Source organism: Salmo trutta, chromosome 4 (assembly GCF_901001165.1).
Source record: "Salmo trutta chromosome 4, fSalTru1.1, whole genome shotgun sequence".
In the NCBI taxonomy this organism is placed as follows: Eukaryota; Metazoa; Chordata; class Actinopteri; order Salmoniformes; family Salmonidae; genus Salmo; species Salmo trutta.
In genome coordinates, this window is record NC_042960.1 from 49914199 (window position 1) to 49941327 (window position 27129).

Here is a 27129-nt window from a genome sequence, read left to right on the forward strand (position 1 = left end):
GATTCATGCAGTCCTAAATATGACATGAATTATTTTATTACGTGTCAATGCTTTCAACATTTACATTTTCAGCATACTTTATCTTACTGGGTTTTTCTTTTTTTTAAGCTTGAAAGTAGCCTAATCAATTGAAAAAAATGCAATTCCATTTTTGCAAAAATGTTACAAGAACTTTTTCTTCTTGTCAACAGTCACAGACAACATCTGTAGGAGGCGAACATCATTACTAATTTGCCCAGCATGAATGATACTGAACCTGTTTCCATGGTAATACATTTCCATTGCTTTCTTCCTAGAAACCCTGAACAGTGTCTGAGCCCTGAACACATTTCTCCCAGCACCTTTGACTAACGCTTTGTGTTGGAAAATGGTACCTCTAGCATGTACAACCCAAATCAAATCATAACCAACAAGTTTTAAAAGTTTGATTTTCATTGTAATCTATAGAAATTGGGGGTAATATTACAAAATGGAATTAAGTCCAATATGTACACATCAAGAAATTAGTTAAATGTTAATATCAGTACAACTATCTATATTGTTATATTTGTAGAATGACCCATTCCTGGTGTCTTCATAGAGATGTGATATACCACTGACAACATGATCTGACTTGAGTAGTCTCAGGGGAGATATAAAGCCAGCACACAGCCATGCCCACACAATATAATCACAACTGTTATGGTTATACATAATAGCCATAGCAAACCCATTTGCTATGTTCTCTAATGGTGACAAACTGCCAGTAATTACTGATCAAATCCCCTGCCCATCACTCCTTCCTGGTCTGCTATCTGAGGGGGGTTGGAGGAACGACTCTTGCAGCCACATGACAGAGTGCCCCCTTCTGGTGTTAGGTAGAGGGAGCAAAAACACAGGAGCTTATTTGAAAATACATCTTACATAACACCATGTAGCACCCTTCCTCTGTTGCCTTCATCTAACAGGATTCAATAGGAATGACAGAGCTTCAGCCTCTCTAACACCAACAAACAGCCCCCCACAGAAATTAACATTGATATTAGTAGGTATGTGTCTCTTCTAATCTCATCTGATAACTCTGGGCTAGTTCAGTTGAATACACCTGCATTAGGATATAAATTAGAATTATTAGGCTGTACGAGGAGTGAATAATAAAAACACATTTTGTTTAATACCAGCTTACCATTCTCTTACCAAATACCATCAAAATCTATTGAATTGTACAGTATCTGCTTGGCATAATTCTTTATCTGCGAACAATGTTCCACTCTCATTTTGAGCATATTATAAACCTATTATAACAATTGTATTTTCCATATGGGGTGCAGGAGTTCAAGGAAGGAGCAAATATTCTCTTCATTTTGTCAGAGGCTGTCTCAGCTGTTTGTGCCTTGCCATTCTGACATCGGGTATGAAAGACAAGCAAGCGGTTTGCGACTTCACACGCCACAAAATAAGAAGACGAAAATCAAACCTTTTTTTTTTATCAAGAGTTTATGGGGCAGAGATCAGGAATAAGTGCTACTCTACAACATGCTGAGCCCCGGAAAAAAATTAATTTCACATTCTTTAATTTTCAGAGTAAAATGGACAGCCATTTCAGGTCGAATAATTGTTTGAACCAAGGATTTTATCATTAATCCAGGAGGGCTGGCAGATCCGGGGTCACACTGGGGGTTGATTAGGTACGAGGCGCACAAAGCTCTCTTCAGTCGATGCCATTGAAAAGAAGCAAGTAATTTAGATTCAGAATTGGTTTAGGACTGTGAAGCTCCCTCCATTATAGAACATTTTCAATTTCAGCCTCACAATAAACATCAAGCTTGCCAAGGAAATTACAACATTTGATAATGTACTGGAGGAGATAGGTGGGTCTTGACAAGAGGACACAACCCAAGGCTTCAGCAAAATAAATCCTTTAGATATGGGGTCTCGTTTGACTTGGGTGGACTCTCTGTTTTCTTCAAGGCCCAATGCAGCCATTTGTTTTTATATTAATATCAAATCATTTCTAGGTTTCTAAGTACCGTACAGTATACGTTTTTCCATTAAAATGGAAAAAATTGATTTTTAGCAAAAAACAATTTCTCAAGCAAGAATTTTACTAGGACTGTCTTGGAGTGGTCTGAGTTGGGAGGGGAAAACTTAAAACAAGCTGTTATTGGCAGATAGGTTTGGAACTCTTTGTTATTGGTCAATTAATGAATTTACCAGGCAAGCCAGTAAAGGGTCACCAGGCAAGCCTGAACTCCCGCCCATGCAAACTGATTAGAAGGTCCTGTGTAGATTATATTTTCAACCAGCAACTGTAAGGAAATAACACTGATCAGATTTTTTCACACTTTTACAGTGTTAGTTTAATCAGCTGTTGTACAATATGGTACAAAACACAGGACAAACTGACCTGTCTGCACTGGGCTTTTAAGGTGTTTTTCCAAGGCTTACCAACATGCATACTATAATTATTTTTGGTCAAACTAAATATGCCAAAACAGAACATTCTGAAAGAAGTGTAAACCACTGAAAATGTCAGTGAAAATATTAACAGAACAAGTGTATATGAAAACAATTGACTGAGATCCAATCAAAACTTGTACACCTCTTTGCTTCCCTATTTGTGTGTGTATAACACATCAATTCTGAGATTTAAAAAATAAATAAATAAAATTGCCTTGAGCAGTAGAACATATACAATATACTACATTTACAATGGACAATACAACAAGCACATAATATGGCATGTTTACGTCTTGTTTCATTCAGTTCCTCTGGGTTTTATTAACGGTGCAGATGAGATTCCATTTATGGCATTGTTTATCTACTGGAATGAAAACCAAATGTTGACACCACACTATTCTGGATCTAATAGGAGGAAATTGTTTAGTACAAGGACATTGTGTTACAGGAAATGATTGGTCAACCATTTTCCTTTGGTGCAATGTTCTGTTTATTGCTTGCTTGGGATTGTAATGAGAAATATTAAAAGCACACAATTCTGCGCCTTTCTGTCCTATGATTACAAAGTTGGATTGCATAATTCAACCCCCCCCCCCCCCCCCCCCCCCCCCCCCCACAGTTTTCAAAAGGAAGGCTAAACAAAACCAAGATTTAGGATATTTCTATTGGAATTAAGTACATTAAGCAATACCTTTCGTATCGGTAGCATAAAAATCAATGACGGTATATTCAGAGGACAGTTGGGAGCTCATTTTCCCCTGCATTTTCACTGCATCTTAATCCAAGGGGCAGAAAAAAACAGGAAGCAAAGAAGAAAAGGATTGGATCTTCCACCTAAATGAATATTATCAGCATGAAAACAAAGTAACTACCTGAACAAAGTCCATTTTACACCCACACTTCAATAGATTTCACCCCTCAAACAGAGTGCCCTGGAGGCAATATCAATTGAGCCAGACATGGCTAATAGGCCTCTACTCTCCTTGACTGTACAGTCACATTGGACACATAACACCAGGGTTCCACTTGCAAATGGTAGCTATGCGAAAACTGATCCACGAAGGTTGCCTCACAAAAGCAATTTGACACCATTCACTCACAAAAAGATTTCCCAATGTGTTTCAAAGGACCTTCGCATACTGCAATTTCCCATAGTTGCACTTACGGTACTTTTGAAACAGAGCTGCTGTTTTATGATGAGAATGAACATTTAGCAAAAAATCTATCTCAAGCTAAATCGACAGTCCATGAGATTTCCAGTAAGAAAAAATCTAAAAATATATACCCCTTGATTTATATGATAGATACTTGCATTTGCAGGTAACTGTTACCAGAATGATAAACCTGAGACATAACATGAGCATTTTGAGAGTGAACTGCAGCACAATGAAAATAAATGAAATGCAGATTTGGTGCAGGGATGTGATAACCATTTCTCCAAGGAGAGTGTGTTGGCAGACATGCTGCTTTACGATTAAGGAAATTAAGCAAGGGTGAAATGTGCAGAGATTGAGTTATAGAGTCACGGTACATGCCCCATCACACCAAGCAAGTCAAATCTGACTTTTAACTGCAAATGATACAACCACTTTAATTCTTCTGTTTAAGCATCTGACAACATGTGGCAGATTGGAAGGCTGGTACAATGTTTCTTTGCTCAGTTTTTTTTTCTCTGTCACGGAGAGCTGATTTAATTCCCTCAAACAGAAATGTGTTGGCCTCTCTATACTGTTCCTGATTGGATAGAACATTACATGGCAGTAGACAAGGAAAGTCATGTAGATACACTACATGACCAAAGGTATGTGGACACCGGCTCGAGGAACGTCTCATTCCAAAATCATGAGCATTAATATGGAGTTGGTCCTCCCTTTGCTGCTATAACAGCCTCCACTCTTCAGGGAAGGCTTTCCACTATATGTTGGAACATTGCTTCTGGGACTTGCTCCCATTTCGGAACAAAAGTATTAATGAGGTTGGGCACTGATGTTGGGCTGTTAGGCCTGGTGTTCCAATTCATCCCAAAGGTGCTCGATGGGGTTGAGGTCAGGGCTCTGTGCAGGCCAGTCAAGTTCTTCCACATCGATCTCGACAAACCATTTCTGTATGGACCTCATTTTGTGCACAGAGGCATTGTCATGCTGAAACATGAAGGGGCCTTCCCCAAACTATTGCCACAAAGTTGGAAGCACAGAATCATCTAGAATGTCATTTTATGATGTAGCGTTAAGATTTCCTTTCACTGGAACTAAGGGGCCTAGCCCGAACCATGAAAAACAGCCCCAGACCATTATTCCTCCTCCACCAAACTTTACAGTTGGCACTATGCATTGGGGCAGGTAGCGTTTTCCTGACATCCGCCAAACCCACAATTGTCCATCGGACTGCCAGATGGTGAAGCGTGATTCATCACTCCAGATCTTAGGCTTGTTTGTGGCTTCTCGCCCATGGAAACCTATTTAATGAAGCTCCCAACGAACAGATGATTTTTACACACTACATGCTTCAGCACTCGGCGGTCCTGTTCTGTGAGCTTGTGTGGCCTACCACTTTGCAGCTGAGCCATTTTTGCTCCTAGACGTTTCCACTTCACAATAACAGCACTTACAGTTGACCGGGGCAGCTCTAGCCAGATAGGAATTTTATGAACTGACTTGTGGAAAGGTGGCATCCTATGACGGTGCCACGTTGAAAGTCACTGAGCTATCAGCTGTTGTTACATAGACCCGAGACCAGATGACAATCAAACAGAACCCGACCAGGACCTTGGGGAAAAAGTTAGAATTTTGGAGCCGTACCCACTCGGGTCCCAGGTCTTGGGAATTCGGGTTCGGGTGGACCTGTAAAGAACCCAGTTCCACTTTGAGCCCAGAGAATCTCCCATGAAAAGTTAAAGCCCCAGACACCAGACCCTTTGATGGACAGCTGAATGGAAGGCAGCCACTTCTTCCACATCACTGCCTCCAATTTTCTAAAGGTGGTAAACTTAGGAGATAGTGTCACCACTAAATTATATGAGGATGTAGCTCGGAGGAAACACAACAACTCAACACAAACACCCTGGTTCCCTGGATATGAAATTAATTATTGACTAGATGAAGGTGTAGGGTGTTAAGATAGATCGTGTGATAGTGGATCAAGGCAACAAAGGGCCAGTTTAATGCAGGAAGAGCTGTTACAGAAGCCATCAGGGTCAGCCAATTTCCCAGGGGAGATTAGAGCTGTGACAATGTTCCTGAACCCTGATCTAACCCCCGGACAACTCACAGCACAACACTCATCTTCTCAATGTGAGGTACTGCAGCGATCACATCAAAGATGAAGGTATACTTCACCTAAGAGCCTATCATTATTTTGATAAGACTATGACAGACACCTTCAATCACCCTTTTTACAGATTGAAAGACAAACAGGTAATTTTACAGACACTTCTGATACATGGTTAGCGGTTGATGTATACTGTACTCAATTTCAGTTTCATAGTAAAATGTACTTGTTGTGTAAACCTTTCATATCCATCAGTGGAGGGCTCTCACATAGCTTGAAAGAATGTTTGCACAATGTGTGTAACGAACACCAAATTACTCCATAAATGACAGAAACTGGACTACACGTTCATCCACTACTTTAATCTGTATCTTATTGAAAGGGAAATGTTAGCCTTCTGCAACCCTTTCCAAAATGTGAAAGTTTGTATCATAATCGCCCAATTGACGTTCCTCTGGAAAAAAACACTTAATCATTTACTAAGTTTGATTGAAACAGCTCCCTCCATGTTACCTTCGCGTTGAGGGAAAGATAACCCTTCAAAACTGGAAAGAATTATATGAAAAATATACATATTTCATGAATCTCTCCAAATCTTGCGAAGCCAAAAAAATGTGCTTTTTCAATAGAGATAATACATACAGCAGATGGCCTCTTCTCATCAAATTGTCTCTGATTGTTTCAGTCCGTTCTAGGATTGTTGTTGTTTTTTATCTCATTACGTTCACGTCAGTGTGAGACTAACAGGTGTGGGGTAAAAGAGAGATAGGCAACAGAAAATTGGGAAGCCTTGGAACCTAGCCCACGTAACACTATAGCAGATGAATTAGAAAGAAAATCAAACCATTTTCTTCCCACTTGAAGATGATTCTAGGCTGTCAGGGAGGGCACAGCAAATCGGAGGGCACAGCAAATCTGGCTCCATAGTATATGTGTAGCACATCAACAAATGTTTTTAGAATCAGGAGTGTGAAAGTAAAAAAGCAAATTTCACCATCATCAGCACTGTTCTGCTCGTTGAAACTATTCAAGGGAATATACAATGCTTAGAGAGTTACCAGCTGTGCTCCATGCAACTTTGCAGAACAACATTAGAGAAAGAAAATAGCTTTTTAGTATTCATTGGATGATCCTCACTTTACCCATTTGGCTAACTATGGTGTATATTCATGAACATTTCTGGAAAAAACTAAACATTCATCCACCGCTGTCTGTTCTCTTCTCCTCCTTGTGTGCCAGGGAGGCCACACAGCAAAAACTAGGAAGAGGATGTAAGTTTTCATTTAATGTCACCCACCAACTGTCCCCCCACCCCCCATCCCTAGTGTAACCCTCAAGGGCACCCTGCTCATACAATGTGGAGGAGATTACCACAGAAGCTAAGTGCTGTCAATGTTACACCAGAAAAGCAGAGACTCCATCTATCTTTGCAAGCTGGGTTAAAACTAAGATGTTTAATTTCTTACTTTTTATCATGTCCATGCAGCCCACTCTGCTTCAGTTTCAAACTAGTTATTTTCACCATTCAAGTCCCAACATAAAATCTCAAGCTCCCCCAAATCTTTACTGTCTGAGTCCCAAGATGTCCCAAAAATCTGGATATTTCCAATCTTGGCTTGATGGGGTGCATGGAATTAAGAGAGGCAATTACAGAAAAAGGAAATCTTGTGTTTTCTATACAAATGTGGACCAAGGGAAAGCAGATTATGATAAATCCAAACTGCCTGTGAATTCATGGAGTCCCTGAATGACAGAACTTGTTATTACTGTATGTAAACACTGCCAAGCTGATGATATTGTGGTAAAACACATCGTACATAAAACATCTCTGGACATGTTCAATTACCCAAAGCACATTAAGAGCCTCATGAACAGCAGTCAAGATTTGGGGGGATTTAATCGTCTTTATACAATTATCTACAAATGCTGAAAGAGTTTTGGTGATGCCAGTTTGGTCAGTAAATAAGTGCTAACAGTTTGAAGGCTGCAGGGTCCCTTTATTGAAATCGGACATTATTTTATTTACTCCCTTGTAAAAGAGGCTGTTGGCGTCAATGTGATTTCCCTGTTTAAATACGTTTAAATTAAAGACAAAAACGTATTTGTGAAATTGGGAAAAACTGTATAGAATTACCACATACTCTGCAAAACTGACATTTTATAGTCATGCATATTGATTTTGATGGTTTCTGTCCCTGCATTTACCAACAAATCAATACAACTGGCATATTATATATCCCATAATGACTAAAATTACTTTTTGCCAAACCAAAACCCATTAGCCAAATTCTTAATTTGGTGCAAATATTATTTTCTATTCTCATTATTCCTTTTCACAGCACTGTCTCTGTGATGCAGGTTATTCTCACCATCTGCATTGGCAGATTAAGCTAAGGAGGCCTTCGTTATCCAGGCACAGCCACAGACAGCGCATCATTTCTATGTGTTTCAGGCTCTGGTTGCGCGGAAGAGATTTAGCCCCCCCCCCTCAACATATCACCTTGGAAGGCCATTAAAGTCTAACCATGTGAATACCACCTATTCAGGGAGAACTCATTGTTCATGCCAAGGTAAGTGGGGAAACCTTTAGACTATAATCACTGCTGCACACGATACACACTGACTTGAAAAGAGGAGAGGGAGAAATTGAGAAAATAAATATTAAGATACAGATGCTGGTGTTTCAGCTTGTGGAGATAATGTGTGCACAGGAGCAAGTCTAATTCTTTTTCCTTCTGAACCAAATTAGAAAGCATGCCAAGCAAAACATGTAAACCTATTGATCATTCTGGATGTATGCATGCAACACAACATATCCCCTCCACCATTGTCAAAGGATGGTGAGGAAGGCTTGAGTCAATGAAACCCTATAGGATGAAAACAGCAAAGAACAAACAAACTCACTGGGAAAACACAAGAGGATCTTCAGCATTCATCGCACATCCTGATTAGGAGGCTGCAGTGATATAGTCAAACGTTGCTCAGCAAACATGAATACATCCCTCTAAATGGACCAGCACAATAGCCACCAGCTATGGTATTACATTATGTGTGTTAGAGACAGCCTCAGGTGTCTAAGGAGAAAGGGGTCAGCCATTCAAATGTAATGAGTAAATATGCTGTGCGACTGCATCCTCCAGCACAGTATTGCTAATTTATCCGTCAACAATATTAATTCTGATTTGAATTTCAGAGTAACTTAATCAGAACAAATATCAAATATTTTAAGTAATATAGATATCCTAACATGTTGGGTCAAACATTTTATCAAAATAATCTCGGCAGATTCATTACAACAATACTAACATTTTCTGTTAAGTTGTCCTTTTACTGTACAGTAATAGGTGCCAACTTGGACATTGGCAGTAAAGACCACTGAGCAAACATGAGTTTGACTTGACGTTGATCTGCTTTCAAAATGAATGCCCTGTTTGGCTGAAGTGAACTGTTGTTCCTTCACAGAATTCACAGGTAACAGAACTTCCTCTCCAGCTAAATGGACCAGTGTCAGTCAGTCGGTGGAGCTGATGTTGGTGAGCATTTTTACAAGCAAAAATAGTTTTCTGGCATTTCATGGGTGGGTGGAAAACAGCTAACTTCCTGCAATTCTACACATTTTGCCATGGGGAAAATAGAAAGATGTGCAGTTTTATAGCTAATTTCATGCTATTCTACACATCAAATCAAATCAAATTTTATTGGTCACATACACATGGTTAGCAGATGTTAATGTGAGTGTAGCGAAATGCTTGTGCTTCTAGTTCCGACCATGCAGTAATATCTAACAAGTAATCTAACAATTCCCCAACAACTACCTAATACACACACATCTAAAGGGGTGAATGAGAATATGTACATATAAATATATGTATGAGCGAAAACCGAGCGGCATAGGCAAGGTGAAATAGATGGTATAAAATACAGTACATACATATGATATGAGTAATGTAAGATATGTAAACATTATTAAAGTGGCATTATTTAAAGTGGCATTGTTTAAAGTGACGAGTAACATTTTGCCATGAGGCTGAGAGAAATGTGTAGTTTTATAGCTAATCTTATACTATTCTACACATTTTGCCATGGGGCTGATAGAAAATGTATGATTTTCAGCCGGTGGAGCTGATGTTGGTGTGCATTTTTCAAGCAAAAATGGTTTTCTGGCATTTCATGGGTGGGTGGAAAAAAGCTAACTTCATGCAATTCTACACATTTTGCCATGGGGAAAACAGAAAGGGGCAGAGAGAAATGTGTAGTTTTATAGCTAATCTCATGCTTTTCTATACATTTTGCCATGGTGCTGAGAGAAAATGTTCATTTTTAAAAGGTCCAGTGCAGTCAAAAATCAGATTGTCATGTGTTGTATATATATTTCCACACTATGAGGTTGGAATAATACTGTGAAATTGTGAAAATTATGATTAATGCCTTTTTAGTGTAAGAGCTGTTTCACAAGCCGCCTGAAATTTCTGCCTGTTTTGGTAGGATGGAATTTGTCCTGCCTGGTGACATAAATTATTTCATAGACCATTAAGATTGAGAGTTCCAAACCTCTCTGCCAGTAACAGCTAATTTTCAGTTTTCCCCTCTCCACTCAGACTACTCCCAGGCAATCCTAGTAAAATTTTAGCTTAAGAAATTGCTCTTTGCTAAAAAGCAATCTTTTCCATTTTAATGGAAAACTATTACAGTAAGGTACTCAATTGTTACCCACAAATTATTTTATATAAAAAAAATTGGCCTTTAAGAAAACATAGAGTCCACCCAAGTCAAACAAGAGGCCCCAGATCTCAATTATATATTTTGCTGAAGCCTTCGGTTGTGTCCTCTTGTCAAGACCCACCTATCTTCTCCTGTACATTGTGGGCCCAACCTCCATGGGGCCCCAGACAATAAATACATACAAAATATAATTTTCCTTGGGGCGGGGGTTGGGGCCCCTAGAACCTGCAGTGCGGGGGCTGAGGGGGTGTGTGCTACCCCAGCACTATGCACTACATAAAAATGTAGTAGATACATTGTGGACTGTTGTTCCTTCATAGAATTAACAGGTAACAGAACTTCCTCCCTAGTTAAGCGGACCAGTGTCAGTCAGCCGGTGGAGCTGATGTTGGTGTGCATTTTTACAAGCAAAAATAGTTTTCTGGCATTTCATGGGTGATAAATTATGTTAATCCTTAAGGGGCACTGGGGTGGAAATGAATGAAGTGAGAGAAAAGGCGAGATTAGCATATCCTAAATCCATTTACAGACTGGCAGTGTTTGGAGCAGGGCTCCAGTTTCACCCGTTATTATTCCATCATCGATGCTTAATTTCATCCCCACAACCACCCCCAACCCAACCCCCAACCTCCATCCCCCACAAACCCAACCCCCAGCCTCCAGCCTCCATCCCCCACAAACCCATTCCCAGCCTTCACTTAAAGCAGCATGCTTATTTTCTCAATATTTGTTATACTCCATTTTGGATTAGTGTGATACTTGAGGAGAGAGATTATTGGAGTATGGACATGAACTGTGCAAAACAACAGGACACAACAAAGGACTTATTGAACTGGATCAGAAAAACACAAATGGACAACACTTGACATGACCTGACATAAAGCCTACATAATGTTATTATCAATGTGACATAAGACCAGTCTTAACAGATCATTACATACCTAATGAGAACCACACTCATGCAAAGTGTCAACCCAATGATCATGCATGTGACAGTTCCACCAACCGACAATGTCGAAGTTTATAAACTTCATAAATTCATTCCCTATTATGGCAAATATGATCATACTGTATATGTAGACTTTATATCTTTTAAAAAATATATTCAAACCTGGGCTTTTCATCCTACACAACTGATGTGACAAACACTTGGGAAAAACACAAACCTGAAATAGGGCCTTCAGCACCAGCAACCTCATGACTGCAGAGCCTGACAGAGACCCAGGATGGCAGAGAAAGGAGAGAGGCACCTCTAAAAGAAAGGTGTTTCATAGGCTGGATGCCCTTATTTAGAGGCTTGTGTGAATTCACAGTCAAAAGTAATCAGCCATGTCCCCAGACTGCTCCTCTCTTTTCCAAGGCCCACAGCCAGTGAAAACATATTTCCATTTTAACGCCTTCTGATGATCAAAGCATCAGCTTAATATAATCAGCTCAAACCCATTTACTGGCGAGCCCCACCACCGCGTCTGGGGAGCGCTTCCCTTCCCAGCCCTATCTATTCTAAAACAGGTGCTATAATAGTAAATTAATTAGGCTGAGAAGATGCACCTTGTACTCGGCTGCCGCCAGCTCCTTGTGGGTCACAGCTTCCAGGAAAATGCCATCTGGGCTGCGTTTCCCCAGGGAGGCTCGAATGGGGGGGGGGGGGGGGGGGACGCACTGCCACTGACTGGACCTGCGCTTGACTATGGAGGTTTTTACATGAAAATTAACCTTATTAGCCTTTGGCTTACTGTGTATTTGCTTCTGTATTATTTGATCCTTGAGGGGGGTGTTGGTGGTGAAGGGTGAAGGGTGTTATAGCACCCCATCATGTCGCACTCCTGCAAATGTTTACAGATTACGGTGGCTGCTACGCATGAGAATGCCAGAGGGGCAGCAACCTTTTTCCCCCGATGGGTTCAGTCCAATACAGCGGGAGAAGATTGTCCAGAGGTGAAGATAATATGGTGCCACAAAACAGAGATGGGAGGTCGAATAGCCTTGGTTACCAACCAACCTGCGCCTGTGCTCAGGCTGCCCATCACATATTTCGCTAGTTGATAAACCTCAAGGTTATTTGGGCAGAGGAAAACGAGAGTCAAGGGTGTTAAATGGCACATTCGCATCAGGACAGCTTTTAATTGCCTAAAAGATCTCTTCGACTCCAGAGACGGATGTGGATGTGGCAACCGTCTGAACTTAAAGCGCCCACGCAGCTCTGCTCCGCTGAGGCTGGCTCAGCTAATAGCATGTAGCACTGGAAAATGTGAGGAAGGGTTTGACACCTGAGCCTGAAATCTGAGCGTCAGGTTGTTTTCAAGTCCCTGTCTCTCCATGAAATAGGGAAGAAAAGAGAAAACCATGCTTAATGAGGTAAAAACAGATGCTTAAAATTTATGCTTACAGGATTGCCCCGTGACGTTTGATGTAATTACTTGGGGAGCCAAGGGCCCCCGGGGAAACGGATGCAAGGTGCTGACGGCAAAGATGAGACTGAGAGGAGCAGATGAATTAATATGCAAAACAAGTTGAAATAACTTAACGATGTAAAAAAAACACCAAGTGGTGTGAATAGAGATGTGAGATCACAGTCTCATTACTGATAAACACAATGGAGCACTAAAAGCTAAAGCGATTAGCTGTGCATTTTGCTTCCCCCCCCCCCCCCGCTCTAAGGATGGTCGTCCACACCATTTGCCACACAGATTTAGTGATTAATCAAACGTGTGGGGGAGAGGGAACTGGAGAAGGAGTGTGGGGCCAACTGAGGGCACATGCCAGAGCAGTGTGCCTTAGGAGCTCTGGGAACCCCTCGTCTCCGGGCCTCCAGGGCCCCGGGATCAGCTTCCACAAATATTGGGATTTGACGGGAAGCTGGGCGGTAAGCCCCAAGCAGATGGTCCATGATGTTCAGTTAAGACTGCGATTGATTTGAGGAAACAGATATCCCCCCTCCTCGTTAAATTGAAAGCACCTCTGGGACGGCAGTCAAGTGCTTTTTTAACCTCTGCCGTCAGAACCAGAGAGCGGCAAATAGACAAGCAGCGACGCTCCAGTTCTCCAGCAGGGAGAGCAGGGAGAGGGGCTGCTCAACCTTCTGATCCCCTTAATAATGGGGGCCTGGCAAAGAGGGGGAATGACCCCTCTACAAGAGGACCCAGGCAGATTCAGCCAAAGGAGGTTAATCTGGAGAAGAGTGTAGTTGTCTCACCTTATCTTAACCTGGTTGATTAAAGTTTCAACCTGAAGTTGAAAGGGTTCCAGGGATACTGGGATGAGGGGGACCAGGGGGATCAATCCAAAACAAATCAACAAAAGTGTCTCTCCAGTCATGTTTACAGATAAACCCATAATGTAGGCTATCAGATAAGAGTGCAGATGAGAATCAACAGAGCTGTTCTCTGCCTGTAGCATATGCTAAGGGCTCAGCTCAGTTTTAAAATACAATATGCAACCGAGGCACTTCAAGTATAATACAGTACGACATGTCCTAGCACCATGTGCTACGGATAAATGTAATTACTGAAATTAAATAAACAATCAACGATTAGCAAAAACAGGTAACAAGTAAAATGTGCAATACAATCCTACCTTTGACTTAAAATAAGAGGAGCTTTTTTGTCCTAGGTAGATATAAACACCAATGATTTAAAGTGGATATAGCAAAGCTATAATTATTGTGATATTAGAAAAGGTATCCTTCACTGTGTTTCTGAGCACACATACTGCATCTTAATCACAATAATTATCTGAGAAAATGATATTAATCAAAACACAAACAAACAATCACTTAAGAATGCGAATAAAAAACATATTTACAGTGCGCAGATGAACCAGAAACCTAGTGAAAGGTAACAATGTGAGGCATAGCTGGTCAGAAAGCCGTGTGCTGAGAGCCGGCTGCAGGGCTGCAGTACACTGAGGCCTCTCCACTCGTTGTGCACAAGATCTGCTGTTCTCTCTCACTGTCTATGGCACACCTCTGGAAAAGCCGCCGTCTCATCCGTATGGGCACCCTGAAGCACTGGAATGGGGTAAGAAATAATGTATTTCTCTCTACCCTGTTAGATTTAGATGTTATATGTTTGCATGTGTGTGAAAATAAAATGTACAGAAATAAAAATTCTACTTTCAACTGGAGGATAGAGATTTTCTCTGAATTGGATTGGTATTGAATTCAGTGCAATTTGAGACATTCACTCTATCTTGACAATAAGCAAGAAATAAAAAATGTAATACATGTACAATGTATTTTAAAATCTTAAAAAATCTAAAACAATGTTATAACATTTTAGGGCCTTTTGAAGCTTTCAAAATAAATCAATTTGGGGGGGTCATAATACTCAAAATCTATGAAACTAGTATTATCTATAAACACAGGTATATTCATTTATACATGTTAAGAGTGACAGTCTCACTTTAAGGAGTCGGAGGCTCTACAAAATGTGCAGTCTTGATTTCAAATATAAATTTGTGTTAGTAATTAGAGAGATGGTCTTGCGAGAGGTGCGTGGATATTAAAAGCCATCGTTTTTAGAGGGAGCGGTTTTGTCTATAATCAATTCTCTTCCTGGAGCCACACATTAATTGCGTAAAATGGTAGGTTTCCATCAATACATCCTCAAACTTAAAAAGCTTGGTGCTGTTTTTTTCTCTTCTTCTATTCAATCAAATCATCTAGACAATTGCCCTCCTTTGGGGAGATATTATGGTAAGTCTTTTGTGTTTCAGTGTTACAAATTAGACTTCAAGCTTAATTCTGAAGAAAGTGCAAAACCTTGAGTAGCAGAATGAGTCTCCATTATTCTACGGTACATCTGAAGATTATCACTGAGCTAAGTTACACATTTCAAAAGCACCAAATGGAACCCTGTCTTGTAGATATAATAAATAAAAAAATCTGAGAATCCACCATCAATTTTTTTACTACAATATCAGTATTTTTATAGTATATTTTAACAAATATGCTGAAAAATGTAATAATTCAACAAATATATGTATAATTAAGGGTATACTACAGTGGGGTATAGTATATAGACCTGTATACAGTAAGTATGACTGTAATTCTTAGTGCAACAAATATAGACATTTTTTACTTAATAATTCAAGTCAGCCCTGCATTTGTCTACAGAAACATTATGCCAATTCAACCTAGACAACTCTAATATAAAGGAAAATACAGAAGATAACCAACAGCAGGAGAGTTTAGTCCTTTGTCAGGAAACAGAGTAAAAGGACTGGTTTGTTATACAGACAAGAGATGAAAATTGCCACTTATTCAGGGTTCCAATAAGCACCTATTTTCTCTTGGTCCTAGCGGCCTTCTCACACGTCCTAAATCATCATTTAATTATAGTGGGAGGGGGTGACTGTTGAAGGGTGCCTGTAGCAAGGAGCATGCTACTGCCCAGTACAAAGCCAGACATTACAAAGGTTTGAAAAGGTCCAAAGTCAGTACTTAAGATGAACCCCTATTTAATTTGAGAAAATGAAGGATAATGTTGTTCAGATAACTTAATATATTGATATCTTTATAGGTCATCAATGTTATCCCTTAAATTAAATGTCTTATTCAATAAATCAAATGACAGAGAGATATTTATTTTACCTTTATTTAACTAGGCAAGTCAGTTAAGAACAAATTCTAATTTTCAATGACAGCCTAGGAATAGTGGGTTAACTGCCTTGTTCAGGGGCAGAACAACAGACTTGTACCTTGTCAGCTCAGGGATTCAAACTTGCAACCTTTTAGTTACTAGTCCAACGCTCTAACCACTAGGCTACGCTGCCGCCCAATTAAATAATGGGATTCAATAAGACATAGTGCCAATTTACTGCAAGTTGTATTCCCAGTCATGTTATATTTTCTCTCATGGTGTCCAGTTCTTTGAGGACAATTGGGTGATGCTAGTGCATGGGAGGACTGGTCATCTGGCATTTCGGGCAAATGCCAGATGGGCTGGTCTTTTTTTTCTGTCCAGTGGGCCTATCTAACTTGCTTTCTGTTGTTGTGGTTGCGCAAAACGCTAATTATTTGGCTAATAATGATGAGGGTCTCAAGAGGGAAAAAATGGCCGGTGTGGGGGCCACAAGGGGAAAAAAATGGTCTGGTGTGCTTCGAAATGCTAGGGACGATTTCTTGTCCCAGTCCGCCCATGTGCTTGTTCATAAGAAACATTTTTGTCTCTTCAAAATAGATATTTAAAGAGGATATAATTAGATAGTGCCTCTTCTTTGTAGTTTTTGTACACAATTAAATATGTGTTGGTGTCAAAAAGATAATATAAAAAAGGTAGAACTTGATACATTAAGGTGTTTACATACCTGAATAATAATATTGCTTAGGATTTTTGTAAATACTGACTGAAAAAATAATTTTACTCAATTAAAAGTATGTCAGAAATGAAATGAATTAGACTTATTATGCATCATCTTGATGTGAACTGTTCTGTATTTCAGACTGGAGGGACTTGTGAAGAAGACTAAAGTATGCCTACCCAGCCCCTCTGTAGCTGTACTAACCATTGGTGTGTACTGTAGACTAGTGTTTTGATGCCATCTATTGGAATAAATGCTCAATTTATCAAGGAGAACATACAGAGCAACTACCAAACAAAATCATTTCTATCCTCCTCATAATAAATGTGGTCAATTATAAATATATCAGTTATACTTACTAAATTCTACCCAACATTCTAGCCAATAGTAAACATTCTGCTAATTTTGCTGAACATTTTTATCTCAACTACTTCTAGTAAGTCAAATTTCAAATTATGAAATGGTGATATGAAGACATCTTAATTTTGCATGATGCCTTGTGTTTTTATAAAGAAAATCAATTAATTGGATCAATAAAAGCATATCTCTTTTCTCCGAACATGTCGAAATCACAGAGAACTCAAATCAAATAGAAAGTGGATGGTTTCCTGTATTAAAACCCATACGAAAGGTTGAACTTTATACATGTAAACCTGATATGAATAATTTAATAACAATGAACATACTGTAAATTCTAACGATATCACAAGTTATTTCACTTCTTTATGCACACAAATGTCACTCCAACAAATTGGGCTAACTCTTGGGTTCACCCATATACATTCTATGGTTCACCCATCACTGTTAAACAGTAAATTATACTGTATCTTTGTTTTAGAAATCTTATATGCCTCTACTTTAATCTTACTGCAGGGGGCACTGCCTCCAAACAAATATGCAGCACTCATCTCATCCCACTTACTTCAATTACTTCTGATTAAAGACATATGTTCCCTAGGAAAGCCCTGCTATCAGACCAGACAGGATCCATGGGAAAAACTGACATTGTAAAATAGTACAGTCAAAATCTTTACTTTTTCAAGATAACTAATATTTTTTTCAAAAGGTAATTGTTCTGTACATTGGAATGTCGTCAAAAATGCAAAAGGCAAAGAAGAACTTGCTCAGATTTATGGATATATCTGACATGCCATTAGTGGATGGTCACAGCAAATATGGGAAGGAGGAGGTTTTCTATGCAACAATTGTGGGCAAATAAACTGCTCAGGGACATCAGTAGAATTGTCGCTGTTGGGCACTCGCATCAAATAGCACTGGTTCTGATGACCTTGTTGGCCTGGAGAAGGCCATGAGCAAGGAAAGCTTTACTACGCACTCACTGTCCCTGTACCCACACACTCTCTCTCCATCATCACACCTTCTCAATGATCTAGCATCAGCCATGGCTGCACAGGGCAAGGGGTTCATTTGATAATTGACTTAATCCTAGGACTAATTCCAGAGACATTTTTCCATCTCTCCTCTGCCACTGGAATCAATCTGACCTCAAATTGTGGAAAGGGTCCAGCCTCCATCAGAAGGACATTTTCCCTCCATCACATGCTAATAAAGTCTTGACATTAATTGGGATAAAAAGCAGCCGAGCTCTGGGGGAGGCTGCTACTGTGCTGCTACACAGCCATGTGTAAAGTGGGCTCTGGGAAGAGAGTGGCCTTGAGAGGGTGACAGAGAGAGACAGCAAATTACAGTCTACGGACTCAGCCCAAGAGAACATAATAGAACAAGCCTGTCAAATCAAATCAAACTTTATTTGCCACATGCGCCGTATACAACAAGTGTAGACTTTACTGTGAAATGCTTACTTACAAGCCCTTAGCCAACAGTGCAGCTCAAGAAGAAGAAAATATTTACCAAGTAGGCTAAAATAAAAAGTAAAAATAAAAAGTAAAAACAACAAGAATAACAATAACGAGGCTATATACGCGGGCATCGGTATCGAGTCAGTGTGCAGCGGTACAGGCTAGTTGACGTAATCTGTACATGTAGGTGGGGGAGAAGTGACTATGCATAGGTAACAAACAAACAGCGAGTAGCAGCAGCGTACAAGAGGGGGGGTGTCAATATAAATTGTCCGGTGGCGATTTTTATGAATTGTTCAGCAGTCTAATGGCTTGGGGGTAGAAGCTGTTGAGGAGCCTTTTGGTCCTAGACTTGGCGCTCCGGTACCGCTTGCAGTGCGGTAGCAGAGAAAACAGTCTATAACTTGGGTGACTGGAGTCTCTGACAATTTTATGGGTTTTCCTCTAACACCGCCAATTATATAGGTCCTGGAATGCAGGAAGCTTGGCCCCAGTGATATACTGGGCCGTTCGCATTATCCTCTGTAGCGCCTTATGGTCAGATGCCGAGCAGTTGCCATACCAGGCGGTGATGCAACCCGTCAGGATGCTCTCGATGGTGTAGCTGTAGAAACTTTTGAGGATCTGGGGGCCCATGCCAAATCTTTTCAGTCTCCTGAGGGGGAAAAGGTTTTGTCATGCCCTCTTCACGACTGTCTTGGTATGTTTGGACCATGATAGTTCGTTGGTGATGTGGACACCAAGGAACTTGAAACTCTCGACCCGCTCCACTACAGCCCGGCTGTTATTGACAAAAAGACACACACCCCCACCCCTCGTCTTACCAGAAGTAGCGTCTCTGTTCTGCTGGTGCATGGAAAATGCCACCAGCTCTATATTGTCCGTTTCTTCGTTCAGCCACATCTCGGTGAAACATAAGTTTTTAATGTCCCGTTGGTAGGATAATCTTAATAGTAGGTCATCAATTTTATTTTCTAACGATTGCACGTTAGCAAGGAAAATGGAAGGCACTGTCAGTGATCTGTTAGTGCCTGCAACACTCTGAATGTGTCTACAGACTTCTAGGGCTGGATTTCAATGGAACCCACCATAGCAATGCCTACATACAGTGGTCCCTCCTTTAAAAGCTGCGAGCTTACACCGTGGGACTTAGAGGTACCCAGCGTCACGGCTTCATTGCTCCAGACCCCCACAAGGGGAAGTTAGAGCACTCATTATGCATTTGGGTCCCAAGGTTTTTATATGACCAATCATACCGAGTGGTTCCAATGACGAATTTGACGTGAGCCACCCGTCCCTGGTGACTTTCTTCAGCAAAGATGGCTGACAAAACATTACGGTGGAAGCAAATATAAGTAATTATAACGTCATAACAAGCCAAGCGAAAAATGTACAATTGAGAGGAATATGTTAGTTAATGTAGAGACAAACGGTTGTGCATATTTTTTTGTCATAAAGTTAATTTACAAAAATTGCTATTTAGAAAGTTAGCTGACTAGCTAACATTAGCCAGCTAGCTAGCTAGTGTTATGACACGAGTATGACATTGTAATTTGTGTTGTTTAATGTTTTAGGGACTCCTGAGTAAACCAGTCAACCAGGCTGTCATCTTGGGAAACAGTGGAGTTAATGAATCTGGAAACTAAAGCATTTACTGCAAATTAAATGTACATTTGTGTAAGCTTGCCTTTCCATGCAACGCAGCTGAAGTAGCATAGCTAGCTAACTAGTTACTGTAGTGTATTTGTGTACAAAGTACTACCCATGAACACGTGGGATGCCTTTTCTCCACTTTTCCAAACACATGATCGGGACAACTGACAAGATACTCTTACTGTACCTGTGTGATTGCAGAATAACAATCCAATTCTTTGCAAGAACAATGTAGAAAACAAAAACATAACTGAGAAAAAAATTATCCTTTAGTTGATATTTAATAATTTAGCAAAAGTACATTTCAAGGGGATTCTATTATCTTTTCAGCACTCCAAATGACAAAGCTGATTTGGGGTATTTTGTATTTTCTCATTTCAGCAAGAAAGTCAATCCTGTGGTTGAAGAGAGATCACTTAACCCTGGCTAGATGTAGCTTTCCACAGTCATCTAAAAAGGTCTGAACAATAAATGTTAGCAAAAAGTAAGTTCACATCCCTACAGCCGATGTGAAAGCCTGTCCACAATATTGAGACACATCCAAGTGCATTTTGACAGAGCAGATATTCATCCCTTTCCCTAAAACAGATGGCTGTGCTCATTGTGCTGTTTTCTGTCACCAGCGTCTAAGATTTATGACAATTGGCACTATTATCTATGGACTGGAGCAATACATTTACTGTTACTGCTGTTTATTGGACATCAGGCGTTTTGGATAAATGTTCCCCTTGCTGTCTTCACTCAGTATGGCAGCTCTTAATGGATTGGAACTTTAACCTCTCAGAGGGGGAAAACACGATGGGGGGTTAAAATTAAAAGTAATGTGGTCAATTATTCATGAGTGAGGCCTTCCCATTTTCAGCTGTCAGTTTGTACACATTAACTTGATCTATTCTGCTCCTCTCTAAATAACAGTCTGATGTTTGTCAGTCACAGTATGCAAAGACCACATAGAGCTGAGCAGTGACCTCTGTTCTCTCACAATTAAACTGTGCTTAAGATAACTAGTGACACCCAGCAGGATGAGGGGAAAACAGTGCATTACATTCCCAAAAATATGTTTGTTGTGTCTGGGATCATAATGGCACAGCCAGCAAAAGAGCTACAATTGAATAAAGATAGTTTGAATAGAGAGAGCTCATTGGCACAGTGTTTGCATGTGGAAGATAAGTGTCAGTCAGCACCACTGAATTGTTTATGGACTCGTTTGACCACCTGTATTGTTATGCTCTGCCAGAGCAGAGTGAGGGAGAGAATAAGCACCCTCACATATCCTGCTTACACATGATTCAGAAACTGCCATCAGACACACACAGATGCATGCCAAAAGCACACACATTCTCTCAGCTTTAGAACCCCCATTCCCAATGTTAAAGTGTCAATCGACAGATGCCAATTTTCAGGAAGGTCCCTAATTGCAGGTAGACATTTTACACCACACTTCAGATGTTTATTGACCACGAAAAGGAGACAAAGAAGAAGAAAACCTTGTAAGACTACTGAAGGGATCTCTTGTGTTCAACTAAATGGTCAGAGCAACATTGGACAAAGCAGCTAGAGCTAACCATAAAAAGCAGCTAAGGTCTTGCAAACAGAATATTTAAAAAATAACTTTTTCAATACTATGGATGATTGCCCTCTTCATAATGAGACCGGATTATTTTTTCACATTGTTATAAAATAGCAAAATTCCAGCTGTTAAGAGTAGTTTGTTTAGACTGTGTGGGAATAGCTTACATGGGTAACCCAGTGCAGTTCCACGAAATTACTACAGTACTTTAAGGCAGGTCTTCTAAGGCTCTAGTCAACAGCACAGTGTGTTTTCATTAGCAGCTGTTTTACTGTGGTGGAAATCCTGACAAGTAGAGTAGTCATAGGCCTCTATCAGCCGTGGCTGAAGCCTGCTGGAAAACCTAGATTGAGGTCTTAATTCTCAAGTGTCTCCTGGACATCTGGTAATATCGTTTTTAAATCCTTCATTTACATTGGAAGATTAAGACAAGACAGACTCTTGAGAGGTCTTTAACCATATTAGTTGCAGCTTTCTCAGGCGCAAGATGAAGTTGCTGACTTTAAAATCAAGTTTTGGGTCTCCTTTGCTGGGGTTTGCCCATAAACCGTTTTAATTTCCTGTATCAGAACTAGCAGGTGTTTAAGAATTCATTATTCCACCAAGCTTTTAAGACAAAGTGGTCTCAGGTTAATCCTACATGGAAATTTAACCCATTAAAATATTCAAATGAAGAAATACCAGCTGTGATAACCCTACCCAGATACATGCACAGTACACACAGAGTTGACTGGTCTCCATTGCATGTCACCATGCGCCATTAACACCACCGGGCTGAGCAGTCATATTCAAATGCAGTTCAGTCACTCAATGCATGTGATTTATTGTACTGGTTAGTGCAGCATGTGGGTGAATCTCTCTTTGAGTGCCCAGGGGTCAGATGGCTAACCATAGGCCTGGCTCAGCCTCAGAGTAGGCCTAATGACAGGGTCTGGGGGTACCAGGGTGGAAGAGGGGCCCTATTATCTCTGACTGACAGGCCCCCAGCTCAATGGGCTCTAATTGGTGGTCAGCGCCGCCCCTCCACTCCTCCTGCTCAGCAGCAGCTCCTCCTCCCACTTTACCACGCCATTAAGTTCCTCTTGTTGGAGGGCCTGAGGGGAGCTCATACACCCAGGATAATGGAGACAGATTTATTCCTCAACCTTATTTATGACGTATTCCAGTCTAATTACAAAGACTTCTGGAAGTAACTGCTTGTAAAGCATCAAACTGACCACATTAATTTTATATCATTTTTACAGTAAAGATTACATCACGTAAATAAGTGAGCACCGAAAAAATACTGTTTCTCCATGATATTTTCAAAAAATATATATATCGTGAGAAAATAGTGCTAGGTATGAAGAACTCAATTTACTCCCTTCACGGGAACACCGACTGATATAGAATATTACAAAATATGTGCTAATACAAAAAAAAACTGCATATCTAGATAAAAAAAATGAAATTACCCACACAGTAAGCATACACATAATATACACACGGTATAGGAATATGTAAACTGAACAGAAAACTATTCTAGAAGACAGCTTGAAAATAGGCGTGCATCATGTCATAATACACACAAAATACATAGCCATTAATCACTGCTATAATCTACACATGGCTGCTCACCGTCACACAAGCCTAAATAGGAAGTCTAGTAACAATCAATGCAATGATGCGTACTGACTGCCTGACTGACTTCTTTCCCCAAAGGCAGTAAGATTCCCTCGACAGTATTGGGTGGCAGCAGAGAGTTGACTGATTAAATATTATTTTCAAATTGAATTTGGCCACGTTATTTGTTCTAGTGCAAATTCAGACATTTCAGAAATCAACTCAATTGAATATTACTCGCTTGTATTTTGTCAACTGAGAATATAGAAGTGGAAACTACACATTAGAAACTTTGCAGATAAGAGAAAATAGTTTCTCAAAAAGTCACCAACTCTTTAAACGTGGAACTACTTGAGAAATGCTGTGTGCATATGCATATGAATAACACGTTATTTCATGACTGAGAAGATATTTGATCCAGTTATTCCTTTTGAAAAATCACTTGAGCGAAGTTAAAAGGCATTGCCATACTGTAGGAAACAAAACGGAAAGTTCAACACCTGGACAGTATCTGACAACCACAATAATCTAACGCTGACATTATAATATTCATGCTAATGTTACATTATTTATATACAATTTCATTTGTGACATTTCTTGATATCTTTAAAGTATGACATGTCATATCTTTGCAGAGTGATTTCCTGCCTTGCCCTTGAGACAGCAGGCTGGGATGCCTTGGGGGGCTTGCCTTGCCTCGCCTCGCCTTCACAGCCCCACTCAATTCACATTTCCATGAAGCCCGTAGATCTTGTACAGAAAAAAACTATATTCTGTTCTGAGTTTGAGGCATCAACTCAGTAACATACATTATATTATGGACATGGCTCATTGTCTAATGGCTGTCCTGTGCAGTGAAAAGAGCCCAACAGCTTTAAAAGGTAATCTGCCTGTCTGTCAATGTAAATAGCTACAGCACTAAGCATGCCCATAAAGCTGCATACGAAGCAGGGAAAGAGGACAACTCACCTCCGAGAGTTATTCCATTGCTTGGCGACTGGAGGGAAAAATACCAGTGAACTCCGTCTTCAGTGAAAGCTCCTCATCATACCAAGCAGAATAAGAGAACCATGCTGAAATCCTGGCAGATTCCTCTGTGTTCTCCACTCCCATTTCTTCTGTGGCAGTTTGAGCATGACACAAGGGCCGCTTAGAGAGTGCAGGAAGTAGAAACATTAGAGCCGGGGCTAGTCACACTACCTGGAACTCGTCTTCATTTCACCCAGAAGATAGTAGACTGTGGATACCTGGCTTGGCACTCTATCCCAAACAAACACACACACAGGGTTTTCAGCCATGTAACCCTGAGTCGGGCCCTGCCTTTGAAATGCTTTCTACCCCACAACACAAGACGTTTTTTATTATCTTCACAGTCGCAGCAATGCCTAGCTTTAAAAGCTACTGATTTCTTTTTTCCTTTAGCCTCCCACACAAAGGAAGGGCATTTTGTAAATTACTTGCTCGTTTCAGACCAACAAAAGGTACTTTCATTGAACCCCCCCCCCCCTCCAATTTGATTTTGCTCAAATTTGATTACATGGATTGAAAAAGGGAAAGAAAAAGGAGGAAATAAAAAAAACAGATGGCGTCCTCATTCAGTGCCCTGAAAGGCTTTATCTATGTGCCTTTATAAACTGTGGCAATCCAAAGCGTTTCAGTTGGCTAAAAAAAGAACTTGACAAAATTATTGGTTTGCCATATCTTACACAACTGACATGAGCATCTCAAAGAAAAGTCTTTTCTCTCCCACTGTCTTTTAGTGAATCGCCTGCCTAGATCAAAATAATAGAAATTAAGTATTTCATAAGAAAAATTATAGCTGGATATGAAATAGGCTGTCATATTAATAGCAACCTGCCCATGGCCTTCAGTATGTGCTATTCACCTAGACAATAGAAGAGAGGGGGGCATGAATTGAGCCTTTCATTCAACCCTGATCAATTTTCCATCACCAACACAGGAAAGGATTAAATAAATAATGAAACTCAGGATTGGTCTGCAGAGAACCCCCACCCTTACACACAATACAAAACAGTTAAATCTAAACAAAAACAACTTTTCATAACACAAAAAAAATATGCATTCTTCAATGAGAGAAAGAGTCACAGAGATGTGCTGTCTAATTCTTTCTATGGCCACAATAGGCATTTCAGCCTACTTGTTTTTCATTTGTGTGTAATTACAGGGTTGTGTCTACCACACTCACAGAGGAGAAAGTGAACAAGATAATTAGAAATGTTGTTGTGATAGCCACAATTTTTCACATAACACACTTTCTCAAGTCCGGTAGGCTTTTATGCACCATGAGTTATGACAAGGAGGACTGGTGCTACAACGTTTCATAGAGCAGCTGTGTTCTTAGTGCAGTCTGAGATAAATAAAATGTAAAATAACTTTTTTACCAATACTTTCCCTGGCTAGCTCTACTCTTGCTGAAAAAAAAATGCAATCTGTCTCATCGACATTTTTTAAGTCACTCCAACAAAACAATTCTGAGGTAAGTTGATCTAATATTTCTTCATTTAGAAAACGTTATACAGTACCAGTCAAAAGTTTGGACACACCTACTCATTCATGGTTTTTCTTTATTTTTTACTATTTTCTACATGATGATTTAGAGGTTATTACCATCAGAAAGTAATGACTTTTTATAGAACTTTTGTATAAAATGGGTATACTCCTGCTCAACACTGCTTATCAAAGGACAAATTATATTTTACTTTCCACTCCGAATACCTCTTCTCTGCCGGGGAAGCAGGTAGCCTGGCAGGTAGAAATACACCTAAAGGATTGGGCCAGTAACCAAAAGATTGCTGGATCGAATCCCCGAGCTGACAAGGTACAAATCTGTCATTCTGCCTCTGAGTAAGGCAGTTAACCCACTGTTCCCTGGGCGCCAGTGACGTGGATGTCGATTAAGGCAGCCCCCCGCACCTCTCTGATTCAGAAGGGTTGGGTTGAATGCAGAAGACACATTTCAGTTGTACAACTAACTAGGTATCCCCCCTTTCCCTATGCGGGCCTTGTGTTTGACACATGTACGCTAGCCTATTACCCATGTTATGACTGACTTGTGATCATTGCCCTTCCTGGTTTGATTGTATTGACATTCCCAAACTAAATTACTGTCGTCCGTTTTTGTTCCAAATATTGAGTCATTGAAACTGAAACAGTGCATCCTGAATGGGTACAGGCAGCAAACAATATACCTGGCCAGATTTAATCTACATCCTGATAGCAATATTTTTGGGGACTACCATCCATGTATTCTGGTAACAATGCCTTACTACATGTCATGGAATTTTGAGTCAAATAGAGCCTAATTTGAAAACCTCTTATAAAGTTGGTTTTGAAGCATGAACTGGGAATTTTTAATGTTTGACTGATTATGATTGTCTGTTTGTTTCATATCTGCAAAGTATTTAGTTAAGACGCTGGTCAGTCCCACTGTAATGAACATAACAAGACATGTTTTTATCTGATTGTCAAACAATTCTCGATTCTCCCACAATGTGATTGAGCCAACATTTTACCATGGAAGTATCGCAATGTTTTGCCTCTGGGTTTAGAAACACTGGCATTAGGCGGTGGAAAATGGTGTTTCATAAAGAAAGTACACATATTTTCCTAATTTTCTCCTCTCCCCTCGTCGTGCTGTGTGTGTGTGTGTGGCTCAATAACTGTATGGTGTGGCCAAAGGGCCTTTTACATTGCCATAGCAATATCAGACTCCACTCTGCGAGGCACACAATC

General features: G+C 40.2%; 1 long non-coding RNA gene across 1 annotated transcript in view; it reads right to left on the reverse strand.

The window, feature by feature from the left end:
• Positions 1 to 24455, reverse strand: part of LOC115192518 (uncharacterized) — a 125745-nt gene extending 101290 nt beyond the window's left edge. Inside the window, exon 1 of the long non-coding RNA XR_003877951.1 lies at positions 24346 to 24455. This is a non-coding gene — a long non-coding RNA (uncharacterized LOC115192518). The remainder of the gene's footprint in view (positions 1 to 24345) is intronic.
• Positions 24456 to 27129: the final 2674 nt, after the last annotated feature.